Consider the following 15,840-nt stretch of genomic DNA (forward strand, 5'->3'; position numbering starts at 1 on the left):
CGAACAGTAACTGTTTAAAGATGTTGACATTCTTTTTTACCTTTTTTTTTTTCAAGAAATTATAAACAAAAAATTCCTTTAGTAGAAAAAAAATATAAATATGATTTCTTAGAATTTTATTCTGTTTTGTAATGAGAAAGGGCGGGGGGAGGGATCACCTGTAAAATTCAAATATTTATCAGAAAAAAAAGGCTGTATATAAGCTGATTGATTTTCTCTTTTTTCTGCCATATACATTATTTAATGAAATTGGATATTTAATCAAAATCCTTTTTGTCCAAGATAAAATCCTCTGTGACACCGATGACCTACAAACATTTGCTGAAAATAAAGATTAATTTATGAAACAAATGAAGTTATAATATTTACATGAGTAGGAATGTGGATAAACATATAATTCACCACCGCTGAAATAATTTGAAGTACTTCACAATATTGTAAAGAATAGAATAGTAGTACGACAATACGCTAAACAAACCAGCGGAAATGGTCTCTACAAAATGCTTACTCATTAATAAATGTGTTCTCCTCCCGCCCCCCTCAAATAAATTTAGAAACTCTCTGAGTAAGGCTACGAACATCACGAGTACTCATATTTTTATTTTCAAAGTCCCATACAAGAGAGTTGAAAACTGGTACAAGTATATTCATTGCATGACATTAGCGAGCAATATTTAAGAAATATATCCTTGGCATGAATTTAGCCGTTTTACAAAAAAGAATGGTCTTTGGTGATCAATCGTTAATTTGAGATTAATACACAAGTATCAGAAAATCGAATATTTATTTTAGAGGACTTTTTCCAATCGATCGAGACTAAAATCGTGCATTATATTTTGAGTTATAGTTAATTGCGCTTTTGAGTTACAGCATTAACATACACGCGAAAGTGTAGAACAACTGACGATCAACTGCTTGATGTTTTGGTTCCAAATTTAGTAGATATCTACCCTTTAGATGTTTAATCTGTGTGCTAAATTTTATCCATCTAGCTTTATTCATTTTGTGGCTATTATATTAATTTATATTTGGATAATCAGACAACCAGATTTTTCCTGAATGAATTTGGTCCAAAATGTGCTGGGAATCTACAGATTCGATGCAAAAACTATTTACCGAATTGAATTCTTCTGGCTGAAAGTGACATCGGGTTCACAGAAAAAAAGGACATAATTCCATAAGCGTTTTATTCGGATGCGGGGAAACGTGAAAATTCGTTAAAATACCGAGTTTGAATTTTCGACAGTTACAGTGCTATCTTAGTATATTTTGTATACGAAAAAGTTTAAAAAAATAGGTACTAAAACGTTTAACGTTTTTATTTTATTTGAATTCTGTATTTTAATTAATTCATTATTCTTCAGTTTAATTAATGAATTAATTAAATTCTTCATTAATTCTTCTTCTTCTTCTTCAGTTTAATTAATGAATTAATTTAATTCAATATTGCAACTTTCTTAAAATCATTAAATCTTTTTTTTTTAATTTTTACCAAATACCAAAAATTTTATGGAATCAAATTTGAATTTGAAAAATTAATTAATTGATAGATTGATAGTTAAATTCAGAAAATATTAGTATAATGCGTTGACGCTGAAAACACATAAGTATAAAAAAAATTTCAAAATAATATATCATCAGTTTAATAAGAGAAATATCGAAAAAGAATTTATTTTTTTTATAAATAAGATATAAGTCAAGTTAAATAGAAATAATGACCACAATAATGAATCAATTGGTCTTATCCTCATATTCATACATAATTTCCAAACAGTTACAGTCACCACTCTTAATTGACAGTTGTCTGCCTATTGTATCATTATATAATAGGTAATCAAAAATAGTATTAACTAAAATAAGGTCATAAATAAATGGTATTTAATCTAGAACTAAGCCTACTATCAGTCAAAAATAAAACTGAATAGAAAAGTGAAAAATTATTGTTGTTAGATCTAGATAAAACAAATCAAGTACATTATTGAAATTATTATTATTTCTTTTTTATTATTATTTGCACATATTATTATTATTTTAAAAATGTTTGCAGTTATAGAAACTTCAGCAAATATATTAATGTATATTAAATGTTTTGTTAAGCACGTAACATTTTTAATATTGTTTATATTTCCTTTATAAATTAATAAATAACTTTTAAAATCTCATTTATTTAATTTAAAAAGTCTAAGAATATTTAATTTTAAATCTATTACTAACTTACAATAATTAAGTCTTCCAATATTCTACAAAACTGCCTATTGTTATTTAAAATAATTTTGAATTTGTGGTTGAAATTTTTTTAATATAGCTTATTTCCAACTCAAAGTCCTTTAAGTTTTAAAATGTTAGTTCTTTAAGGAATTATTATAGTGCTTTTGGAATCTCATTTGAGTACTAAACTAACGGATTTTGAAACAATTGCTTAAAATATCGTATAATATCGATTTAAAATTCAAACCTGGGAAAAAAATAACTAACGGAAATTTAAAATTTAAAAAAAAAATTCTATAACGAATTCTTGTACATTAGTTTTGAACTGAAAAAGTTTTTACTTCAGACTTAGGAATTTTCATTTTTATAAATTGGAATATAAATCTAAAAAAGACATTTTGTTTTCACAAAAGTCTTATATTAAACTATGACCCTCCAAATAAATGATATTATGTCATTTACAAGTCCAAAAAATTTAAATGTTTTGATAATTAATTTTTGTAGTTAATATATTTTTGCAAATTTATTCAAATTTGAAGGAAATCAGTTATTCTGTATCATTAAAGGGTTAATTTTGTACAGTTAGAAACGTATACTATTAAAAAAAAAGACTCGAATTATGAGATAAAACTTTTTTAATTGGAAATATAATTGAATAAATCAAAAAAAAAATACTAAAGAAACTAAAATTTCTTTTCCAAATTATCTATCCTGGAAAAAATTTTATAAACACTCTTTCATAAAATGTATAAATGCATTTTCCCAATTTTCTGCAATCATTTTAAATACATTCCTCTTTACATAAGTCCCTTTTTTAGTGAAAAAAAAAGATCTGCGAGACCCTTTTATACGTTATTCGTTCGACTAAAATTATACCACCGTAAAAATAATTCATTTCTTGAGGGGTTTTTACCTTGGAAACGTTTTTGTAAGTAATGAATTAAAGATTTTTACCCGTAGGCCTTTCCCCTACTTTTTTACCCGAATGAACACATTCTGCTTGCAAAAAACAATTCAATCGTCCTCTCTAAGAAATACTGGAATTTGATTGGATGAAGAAAGCAAATTAAATGAGAGTAAATAGCTTACAATCCAAAAGCATGAGCAAACTACCCCTTTCTCAGCTGGAAAAAAATCCCACAGCAGAATTAATGCGGTCTTTGCGAATAAACTAACCGTGACTTTTTTTTGAAGACTTTATTAAAATTATAATTAAATATTTAAAAGAAAAGAAGTATGAATTCATTTTGGGTAAGTAGATTTTCCTACTTAGGGAAAGTTTCTTAAACAGCTTATAAAGGAAATACTTTCCCTAAACCTTTTTATTTTATTTATTTTTTTATTTAGAACCAAAGATAATTCTGACTTTTTTTTATTTTGAAAGTGGAAAATTACTTTTCAAAAAAAGAAATGTTTGAATATTTAATAAATGCTGTTAGCTTTTCAAAAGAAATATTAGGGTTAAAGATTAAATTTCAGTGCAGAATTGATAAATCTAGACTGATGAATTAAAAATTGACACTCATTGAATCTTCAGTTTTAAATGTCTACCAGTATGAAGTAATTAATTTGTCGCCTCATATTTAAAGGAATTTCTTAGGAAAATTAAAAGAAATTTTTTTTAATATTCTATTAATTTTTTTTCTGTATTAAAATCAGTTAAATCTGATAAAGATTATCCAGCTGAAAAATTGGTTTAAATTCAAAAATCAAAAGCTATTCTTGTTAAAGGAAAAATTGTTATTACTTCTATTTGTTCTTTCTAAGTTTTTTTTTTTAATTTTGCTTTCAATTTTGATTTTAATTTTCAAATTTAAAAGTCCATACAACTCTTTTCCTAAAATTTTAATGTGGAAAGTTAAGGTAATGTATCCACTTTCTTATTTTTCTAAATAGATCCATTTATGCTGAATTTTATATTCATTAAGAGAAAAAAATCAATAGTAAACAGAGTTCTAAGTTCATTTTTATCTTTAGGAGAGCGTTATTACTATGTCATTTGAAAAAATTTGATTGGATATAAAATTAATCGAGCAAAATTCAATATGTCTTCTAAGAAACTGGCAAAAATGCGAGCTGTTAAAATCGAAAATTTTTAAACCACTTTTTATATGCACAAAGACATCTAGTAAAATAAGTTTTAAATGTTCTTGAATTTTCAAGGAATAACAGTTAACAAGTAATGCAACAATTAGTAGACTTATTTCTCAATAGTTAGATGCATAAAACTTTATATGTGTAAAAATGATAAATGTTTTGAGAAAAATCATTACGAATTATATCTCCTATTATATTTAATAAAAAATAATATTTCTACAATTCAGTAACTACACAAAAAACGGTAAGCTCGTGAAATACAAATGGGAATGATTTCTCTAAAAGCCAAGCAAGTTACAAGTTTTTTTCCGCAGGGAATTTACTGGTTGAATTTAGTCTGGCAAATTACTGTACGATTGTCTTAATTTTCTTTCAGTGTATAGTGTCTATCTTAATAAAAACTAAATGTTAAGCTGCAAGCTCTAAATGACTATATCAGTAACACTAACCAAGTTGGTCCTTTTATTAATGACCTTATATTCCATCATTTAAAACTGGGAACATTACTGGTTAAAACCTTTAAAAGGATTTTTTTTATTTCATATATCATACTTTTTTTTCCAAATCAAAGATTTTAAAATAAATTTTAAAAAATACCCAAAATACACACTCATTAATCTCTTAAAAACTTGAAAATTATGTTTATATGTATTTATTATTTTATTTATTATTATTATATTTATTTATTATTTTATATGTATTTATATATATTTATATGTTTATATATTAATATACTTATATGTTCCCTGAAGGCTTTATTTTGTTAACGTCTTTTTAATCAATATTTGAATTTGTTTCTGTCTGTTATTTTCAAGATGTCTGTATGGTTTAATATTCACAAAAAAATGGAATCATAAACTTAAAACTAAAACTCTTAAAAATGCTTTGTGTAAAGATATTCACTACTGTCATATGATTATTCAATTCATTTTATTCGAAGTCACTATAGATAATCTAAGATAATTGAAACTACAAACTATGTCAAAATCAAAATGTTCATTCATACATAAAACTTTTTTATAATCTTCTCATATTCATGCATTTTTCTCTATGTGTAAATCATAGATGGATTTTTAAAAATATGTTAGAATATTTACAATAATTTCGTAAAGGTCCTTATTTTTAATGACATTTAAACATACTTTTCATTTTTTGTAAAGACAAGTAAAGAACAAACAGATATTTTGGTTAAGAAATCAGTAACAAAATGATATCGATTTTTTTTCTTTCTTTTTGTCTATCTTAATAAATTCTTTTTATTTATTATTTTTAGTTATAAATTGGTAAACTCAAAAATATTTTTTCTTTTGAATTTAAACTAAAATTTGCAATATTTTTAAATGGTTTGACTTGAATTGCAAAGTAGTATAGTATTTACTTTGAAATTAAGATCTTTTCTTGCTCAAATTACCTAAAAATGTTTTGAACATATTTATGCGAATGCGCATACGAACAAATTTAATGATGGGATATTATTTTTTTATTATACCTCTTTATCTATTTTCTTTTATATTTCTTAGTAAGCGAAAATATTTAATTTTCAAAACAAAATAATAATATTTTTAGTAATTAGTTTGGCTTAAAAATTAATTGTCAAAAAATGAAAATCATACTCAAACTTCTAAAAAAAATTAAATTGATTTAGATTAAATAATCTGAAATTGTTAATTAATACAAAAAGAAACAGAATCGTACCATTCAAGTAAGAACATTCAAATTAAATGCACAGAAAATTTTACTGTAGTTTTCTCCTATAAAATATAGAAGAAATGATAATAAAAAGTAAATAAAAGCTTTAAAAATCTAAATTGTTTATTATTTTGCACAGTTTATAGTTTGCAACTTGCGGTTACGCAGAGTGCTTAAAATTATTGTAATAGTTAGAAAAGGTTAATAGAACATTTCTAAATTTTGTAACATAAGGATTTTTTTAACTTTTTTATACCTTTTATAAGATTACTTTTTGTCAAAAATATCTGAATTTATAAAATCGATATAAAAAATTATTAATTGTTTGACAATTTTCAGATTTTTTTTTATGATTGCATTTTTTAAAAATCCCATTCTTATATGCATCCTCTTTTATTTGGTGTTTATTTTTACTTTATGATGAAGCAGTATCCTGTCAAGGAGGAACATTTTTCTTACAAACTATTTTTATTTGAGTTCCTTTGTCTAACCGTTAGTTAGTAAATCTGCATTACATATAAATTTTTTTATTCAAAATTTTTCCTTAGAAAATATGTTACATCATTTGAAAGTACTAAAACCCCACTACGTTTCTTCAAATTTACGTTGCAATGGCATCACAGCTGTATGCCGATTAAATTTGAGGCAAATTAAATGACTTTTAATAAAATCTTTATTAAGTGCTTCAAAACTGCTCCAATGTTACCACAAGAACAAAAAGATTTCAAATGGGATGTGGAAAAATAATATTGTGTTTCCTTTTTAGATTTGGACTAAATAAAACTTATGAATAAAGAATAATTGCAGTGATAGGTTTTTAGCATTGATTATTAAAAAGATATAACTTACTAGCTAAAAAACGAATGTCATTTTAATTTCACTTCAGAATTCTGATTCTTAATTTTATATTTCTATGAGACATTATCAAATTTTACAAGTATTAAACTCATAAAAAAACCAATTAAGTATTAAGGTAACTAGATAGCTATATTAAAATAATTATATAACTTTATTAAGACATAAAATTTTTAATTCTAATTTGAAAGATGATTTCTTTTGCAGTTATCCTGTATAAAAATTATTTTCAATTTGTCACAAATAAGTATTTACAGAATATATTTTTTATGCAAAATATCTTTAAAAACGATTTTTACTATCTTTTAATAGTAAAATTTTATTTATAACATATATATCGAATGTTTCATACTCCAAATGATCTATTATTTACATAATAGTCCCAGAACAAAAATATTTGATTAATAATCAGTTCTGTCTTTTATAAATATAAGCAGTATTTACATTCCTCTAAGAATTATCCATTATTATCTATAAAAAAATATTTATTTTTCTTTAAACAGCTTTTTATTGCAGTTATTATTTCGGAATAATCAAAAGTTTTATGGAAAATTTTAAACTCGTTTTTAAATTATTGCTAAAAGTTATTGAAGTAATATAAAACATTGTTTCAAATAGACAGGTGAGATATGGACCTGTTAAACTTTTCTAAAGAAATGCGAATACGTCAAAAACCTTTTAGACATTGGATATTTTTTTAAAAGAAGGAAAAGGTTAAAAGGAGCAATTTTCTTCGAAAAAGGAGAATTTGTTTCTTTTAGACAGTTTTCAAAAAACCATCTTATTTGTCATTAGCAAGCTTTTATAATTTTTTGGAAACTCTGGAGTGTGTCACGATTACGTATAAATTAGTTAAAAATGCTGAAAAACGTGATACAAAATAATTGCTATTGTTTAAAAATTCTCTCTTTTTCAGCTCTCTTTTCTTTGGGACTAAATCGTTACTTACGAAATCCTAAATTTTTTATTGTTCTAAGCAAGGTGAAAGAAAGGTAAATAGTTGTCAAAAATAAATTTCTGGTTCTAATACTTCAACAGCTGTATTTTGACACACTAAATTTAAATTGCAAAAGTCCTTGCAAAATAAGTTTTTATTATAATTTTGAATTGCATGTTTCTGAAATAATGTAAACGTAAGAGGAAAACTATTATACAAGAAGCAACTAAAAACAAAGCAAAAAAACTTTTCAGAAACCTCCTCTGTTATAAAGAATTGAATGAAATTTAGAAATTTAGAAAACAATACAATAGAAAAAATTTTAAGATCTGTAAAATTTAGAAACTGAACAAAAGCTTTCATAAAATTCGCTGTGATAATTTCTAATAATTTTTATTTTGGCTTAATTTTCTGGATTTGGTAAATGGGTTTATCATTTTTTTCCATTCTTAACATTTTTACGCTTTAAAGCTCATACACAAATAGTACTGAAATTAAGAAAACGCAAGATGTTTCGGAAAAAAGATAAATGAACATGGACATAAAAAATAAATATAATGATTTTTTTTAAAAAATTGTTACAAATGTTAAATCATGTTATTATTTCCGTATAACAAACATCAAATAAAAAAATAAACAGATTTTCTTTACCGAACTTTATCATAAATAATAACAAAACACAAATCTTATTCTGGGACAACATTAATGAACAACATAAATTATTTGAATTCATTACCTACAACTCTCCCCTTTCTCCCTCTCCCGTTTTCAGGGATTGTTTAACTCCCCTTCACTCAAGCCCAACCCTATTAGTCTCTCCATTGCGTGCACTTCTGATAAGACAGGATGACACTACTCTGTCCCTGGACTGATACACCCCCTTCATGGCCGGCTATATCTCACCTATTGTAAATTTCCTGTCGTGCGATCTCCGATATGTATACCGAAACGGTAGCAGCGGAGCGCAGAATCAACAATGCAATTTGGATCATCAGCCGCTCTGTGTGCTCACTCAGCGGTGGAACACCTGCGCCACCGCTTCACGGCAATGCCGCGCTGCCACGGAGGGAAGCCGCTTTTACAGGGGAGAATTTACGTTTGGTGTCCTGCATTGACAGTGAGGAATTTGATATACATCCGATTGTCGAATCGGTTTGAGATTGTATGACTGTCGAGAAGAGAGTGCGAAATATTGCCTTAGAGGTTTCGTGTAATAGAACATAGGCAGGATAATCCTGTTTAGCTATGTTATATCAGAACTCGAGTTTGATACATTGAGGAACAGGGGTGTTTTTGAAATTCCCCACTTTTCAAAGTTTTCAGAAATAATTATTATTAATTTGTTTTATATTACATTCATGCCTACTCCTTTATTTGCAAGAGTGATATTTATTTTTGTTATACAATGTTATGTCACTACTTTTTTTTATTTAAATTAACAATTTCTTCGAATTTCTTATCATGTTTCTTACCCCTAATTAAAAGATGCCCATAGCTAGAAAATCACTGTACGAAAGAAAATCCCTACATGAAATTCATTGTTGAAATTCACTACACGAAAGAAAATTATACGAAGTTCTATAACAATTTATTTAGAGAATATATTTTATACATTTAGTATTATATCATTAATAAAATTTGAATGATTTAGTAATATTAATACAGTCAAAACAAGAGCTGGTTATGGCCCTGACTAAATCTTAATTTTTTTAAAAATTAATTACAGTTTTTTTTTTGTCAGAATTGTTTTAACTTGTTTGATAACTTCAGATTTAACTATACAAATTTAAAACTAAGACATTTCTAACCCAGCTTTTAATTCATACTGTTTTTAGAATAAAATATTAACTTTTCCCCCTTTCAACTGAATCCTTATCTTGAAGTATTGAAAGTTATATATAAAATTGCTTTAAGATTTTTTGCAAGATTAAAAATTACACAGTACTTTGAAAATAATCACGGTCTACAATACTTCACAGTACCATTAAATTAAACTTGAAAAAGAAGCATAGATACATATTGAATAAAAACCGAAATTAATAATTCATAAAAGCATTATTTAATGTATAAAAAGGAAGTCAGAGCATAGGGGAAAAAACACATAAAAACATAAAATATTTAAAAATTAATTTTAAAGATTTGTTATTGCCAAATTCACTATGGAATAACTTAAAATTGTGCGAATACAAATATTTTTTGCATCATAAATGATTTTAAAAATTCTTCATTTAAATATCATACCTTCATTTTAAAAAATAGCTTAACTCTAAGAAAAATATTTTGCAAAATATGGCAGCATTCTTGCTGTTATTTAAGTACCACTCTTAGTGAAATAAGTGGTATTTTTGAAAATGCATTTATATATTACATTTTTTTAAAGGTTTATAAATCTAAAAATCAGATACCGCCATTCTGTGCTAAGCTCTCTCAGAAGCAGTAAGTGGTTTGATAAATCAAATGTAAAAAACATTCTAACAAAATATTAAAATACTTTTATTTTTTATTTGGGAATAATTTTTCGTGCCTTTATTATCAGCTCTTTCATGAAACAATAAATTCTTTGATAACGTTATAAAAAGCATTACACATCCAAATAGCTTCTACTAAGATACGAAATTCATTTGAAAATTTCTCAAAAGTATCCACAAGAAATTTTCTTTTTTGAAACAATTTTCCACTGTAAATTGTTGTTTCTAAATTGCCTTTAAATCATATTAGAATCAAAAACGGGTGAAAAGATAACAAATGAAATTGCTGCGAGCAGACTCAAAGGCTCCAGCACCCATCTGAAGGACTGGACATCGCTTTTTCTAAATACATGCTTAGTACAAATGAGGACCAATTACAGAGAACTTTATGTGGTGAATAATAACCAGTTCAATAGTAACTTGTGAATAAATAGAAATCAAATTCAAGAGAAATATTTGTTTTCCTAAACCTATATTTCATTAGCTATATTCTGTAACAATAAAAAATAAAAATCATAATTTAATCATAATAATTTTACTAATTCGCATCATTGAATCGCATCGCTTTTGAATGCCTTTGTTTCGAAATATCCTCTAAATTTTCTAATATAAATTGTTATAAGTGCTAAAAATATTACAAAATTGCTTTTTGGTGCAAATTTATAAGGAGCAGATTATATTAAAATGTATGCTTATATATACCCTAGTTTCTTTGTTTGGATCTCTGGCTTTTAATGAAAAAATTTCCATAATTTAAGAGGGGAATGTGTTTCAACTTTCATCGCAAATAATTAAAAATTTGTTTTACCTATATAATTTTTTCAAGTAAAAAAGTAATAAACTTCAGTAAAAAAATCAAAATACCAAAAAAAAACATTATCTAATTACTGTTAAATAACTATATTTATCGGATGGAAACTTTTAATTATGCAGATAATAATTGATAAACATAGTTTTACAATTTATTATATAATGATCGCAGCAAAATATTTATGAGTTTTTTAATTAAAATTTTCAGACAGCAACAATTTATAATATGTTAATTAATTTTTTTACGACTTTTTACTGATTTTTCTAAAATTTAAATATCAATTATGTCTTAAGTTCTGGTGTAATTTGCTCGGTTTATTTTTTTTAAAGGAAAAAAATGGATTCCGGTAGACAAATATTTAAATTGAATCAGACTAACGATGCTTTCAACTATAAAAAAATTTATGCTTCAAATTCTCTGTCCGTGCTCAACTTTACACTTTTTCCAATTACCGGAATTTTAGATAGTGAGAACTTACTCTTATTTATTTAAAAAAATGAACATATAAGAGAGCCTTTATGAAAGTTTTATTTAAATTGAAATTGAAGTCACAAAATAAACTAGCAAAAACTTTCAGGTTTTCTTTTTCTAATTCTTTAGTATTTACATGTAGGAGTTTTTGATTTTGGTTTTCTACATATTTCAATGATTTAAAACTATCTAGTTAAAATTTGTTAAAAATCTTTCATCAATTTTTTTCTTAAATTAATTACATTAAGTATTGATTTATTTTCTAATTTTTGTCATTGCGGATTTCAAGAAAATAAAGTCGGAGTAATTTTTTCAAAAACAGATCTAAATCTTGAATTTATGACGTTACCTTTGATATAAAATTTTTCAAACTTAAGCTAGATTACTATAAGAGAAAATTGCACAGAAATTTATTAACATATATGCAAATACGTATTAATCAATATATTAATTAATTGTAAAGTGTTTTTTAAATAAATTAAAAAGACTCCTATTGATAACCTTTGTTATTCACAAAATGTAGTATAATATTTTAGGATATCTACTTAAAATATTCAATGAATTCTAAATTAGTCATATATAACTACATTTTTCAAAATGATTAACTAAATTACTACTTTTATATTTTAACATATTCTTTAATTAATCAATTGAATCATTAATTTTCTTAAATATTTTATAAATTTTTATAGTTAACAAGTAGAAATGTCATTTTTATAATTTATAAATATTCACCGAATCATAAGTTTTATTTTATAATTAATAAACTTTTGTTATTTAATTTGTTTTATAATTATGATAATTCGTCTTTGATTTTTCACTTACTTCATAATATACAATCGTTTTAAATTTGTGCACAGTTGTATATTCCAGATGACAATATACTATTTTAATATTTTCAGAATGTTGATTTGTAAATTAATCAAGTAATTTTATTAGATTTTGATTTGATGCCAATGACGTCACCTGGCAGTATATCTGAGGATTCCTTATTTCAAGTTCCATACTTTTATAGTATTATAAAATCCTTATAAATTAGTTATGATAAAACATTTTAACATATTACTGAAAGGAAATAAGGAAAGGAAGCTTTTAAAAGCATTATAAATAAATTATATTATAATTTTAAACTTATTATTACACTTTAAACTTATTCAATTAATTTTTTATTTGAATGAAAACATTTACTAGGGCATCAGCTCAGTATAAACCCTTCCACTGAAATGTGTAAAGTAAGTATTTTAAGCTAAATATATTCTTGTTTAGAATTACATAATGTTTCTTCTTTAAATTCGTTTTATAATGTTGACGTTTCGACATAGTTTGCATATAAAAATGGGGCACCATGAAAAATTTCAAAATGCTCCAAAACTATCGAAAATCCATACTTTTGTTAAAGAACAAATAGTTTTTAGTGAATCCTTAAGAATAAACAGTTACAAAATGTGTTAATTTATCAACTGAAATTAATCTTACCATATATTTGACAATTTTTATAAACGATGCGAAAAATTTTACTGTGGATGTTCAAACGAGTACCTTCAATTTTCTTGTTACCCAGCCATTCGCTGAGTAATTATTAAAATCTATTCTTATTTAGATTTAAGCAATATTTCATCCTCGAATTCATTTTACAATATTAAGGTTTATGCATAATTTGCCATGTGAAATTGTACTCCAAAGAATGCTTTAAAAATGAAAAAAGCTCAAAATATTTCCATAAAAGCGAAAATCTATATTTTTGCTGAAAAATGAATAATTGACTAAAAGTGTAAATTTACATTTGAAACGATTTTACCTGTAGCTTTTGGCGATCTCAAAAAAAGGCACAAAAGATTCCATTTTGATAAAGCGTTCAGTCCCTCACTGTTATTATTTGAGGAATTTTTTAAAAAATTTTCCTTACTTAGAATCAAGAAATGATTCATCTTTTAGTTATTTTTCTAATTTTAATGTTTCAACAAAATTTTCCCGGAAAATATTTTTGAAAAACTTTAAAGTATTCCGATTTAAGCGAAATTCTGTAAAGTAAATGACTAAATGTGCAAATTTATTATTTGAAACGATTCTTTTCGTAACTTTGGCAATCTTAGTAAAGTAGCGAAAAATTTCGCTTTGGGCGAATGATTTCTCTTTGATGAAGCATGAGTATTCAATCTCTCACTACCACTCGCTGCGAAATTCTTTAAGAATTTTCCTTACTTATTATTAAGAAATGATTCATATTTTAACTATTTTTCTATTATTGATGCTTCAACAAAATTTGTCGTCTAAAAATAGATTCCATAAAATATTTTGGAAAAACTGCAGAGTGTTCTGGTTTGAAACTGTCCATTTTCAATAAAATATAGAGTAAATAACTAACTGAATGTGTAAATTTAAATACTGAAATGATTCTACTCTTAACCATTAGCAATATCAAAAAAGACAAGAAACATTCCATTTTGAGTAAATGATTTAACTTTGGTGAAGCATGAATATTCAATCGCTCACTGCCATTCGCTGTGGAAATCTTTAGGAAATTTTCTTTATTTAGTATTAAGAAATTATTCATCTTTTAATTCCTTTTCTAATATTGATGTTGCAGGAAAATTTTTCGTTTAAAAATAGATTCTGGAAAATATCTTGAAAAAAGTTGAATATGTTCCGATTGAAGCGAAACTCTACCTTTTTACTAAAATATAGAATAAATAACTGCCTAAATGTAAATTTATCAATTTGAAACGATTATACTCTTAACCATCGGCGAACTCAAAAAAGACAACAAAGATTCCATTTTGAGTAAATGGTTTAACTTGAAACTGTCCATTTTCAATAAAATATAGAGTAAATAACTAACTGAATGTGTAAATTTAAATACTGAAATGATTCTACTCTTAACCATTAGCAATATCAAAAAAGACAAGAAACATTCCAATAGAGTAAATAACTAACTGAATGTGTAAATTTAAATACTGAAATGATTCTACTCTTAACCATTAGCAATATCAAAAAAGACAAGAAACATTCCATTTTGAGTAAATGATTTAACTTTGGTGAAGCATGAATATTCAATCGCTCACTGCCATTCGCTGTGGAAATCTTTAGGAAATTTTCTTTATTTAGTATTAAGAAATTATTCATCTTTTAATTCCTTTTCTAATATTGATGTTGCAGGAAAATTTTTCGTTTAAAAATAGATTCTGGAAAATATCTTGAAAAAAGTTGAATATGTTCCGATTGAAGCGAAACTCTACCTTTTTACTAAAATATAGAATAAATAACTGCCTAAATGTAAATTTATCAATTTGAAACGATTATACTCTTAACCATCGGCGAACTCAAAAAAGACAACAAAGATTCCATTTTGAGTAAATGGTTTAACTTTGGTGCCATTAACTGCCATTCGCTACGGAATTCTTTAAGAAATTTTCTTTACTTAGTATTAAGAAATTATTCATTTTTTTAACTCCTTTTCTAACTTTGACGTTTCATTAAAATTTGTCGTATAAAAATAGATTCAGGAAAAATATTATGGAAAAAGTTCAAAGTGTTCCGATTGAAGGGAAACTTTGCATTTTCACTAAATTTTAGATTAAATAACTGACTAAATGTGTAAATTTATCAATTGAAACGATTCCACGGGTAATCTTTGGCGATCTCAAAAAAGGTCGCGGAAGATCTCACAATGGATGTCCAAGCGTGTGTCTTTTAATCCCTTGTAACCCTGCCATTCGGTTCAAAATGGGAAGTGTACACATTGCCATTCACTGTGAAAACTTCGCTTCCACGAAAAGCAGCCCTAAAGAGAGCGGATGAGACGAGCTGTACACGGACCTTTACAAGGTTTGCCCGGACGGGGCACACTGGGCTACTTTGAGAGCACCGAGCGGATATACCCGGGCATGTTAGGGGAGGAAGAATATATCCAAGCCAGGGGGACGAGGCAATTTAATTACTTGCTCTTCAGCGTTTGCAAATTTGAGCTGTAGACAAATTCAATTTGCGATTGTGTCCTCTTGTGTTCTGTTCCGATGCGATATTACGAGAGTAAAAGATGCAAGATAGTAGGAAGGGGGGTGGGGTGGAGAGAATAATGAAGTTGTGACGTAAGAGATGACCCGGCAAGGGAAGACTAGTGTTACGGGTGACTAGAAGTGTACAATGTGTCATTTTGTCAAGGAAATTTTTCCTGCAAATATAGGTTTGGGGTTGAGGTTTGTGCAACCTTCTGAGCTCGGGAGAGATGAAGTTTACAGTGAAATTTTAAAGAGGTTAGGAGATGTATAGTGCAATTTTTGTTGGCAATGATTCTGGTGTCTTTG

Source organism: Argiope bruennichi, chromosome 8 (assembly GCF_947563725.1).
Source record: "Argiope bruennichi chromosome 8, qqArgBrue1.1, whole genome shotgun sequence".
In the NCBI taxonomy this organism is placed as follows: Eukaryota; Metazoa; Arthropoda; class Arachnida; order Araneae; family Araneidae; genus Argiope; species Argiope bruennichi.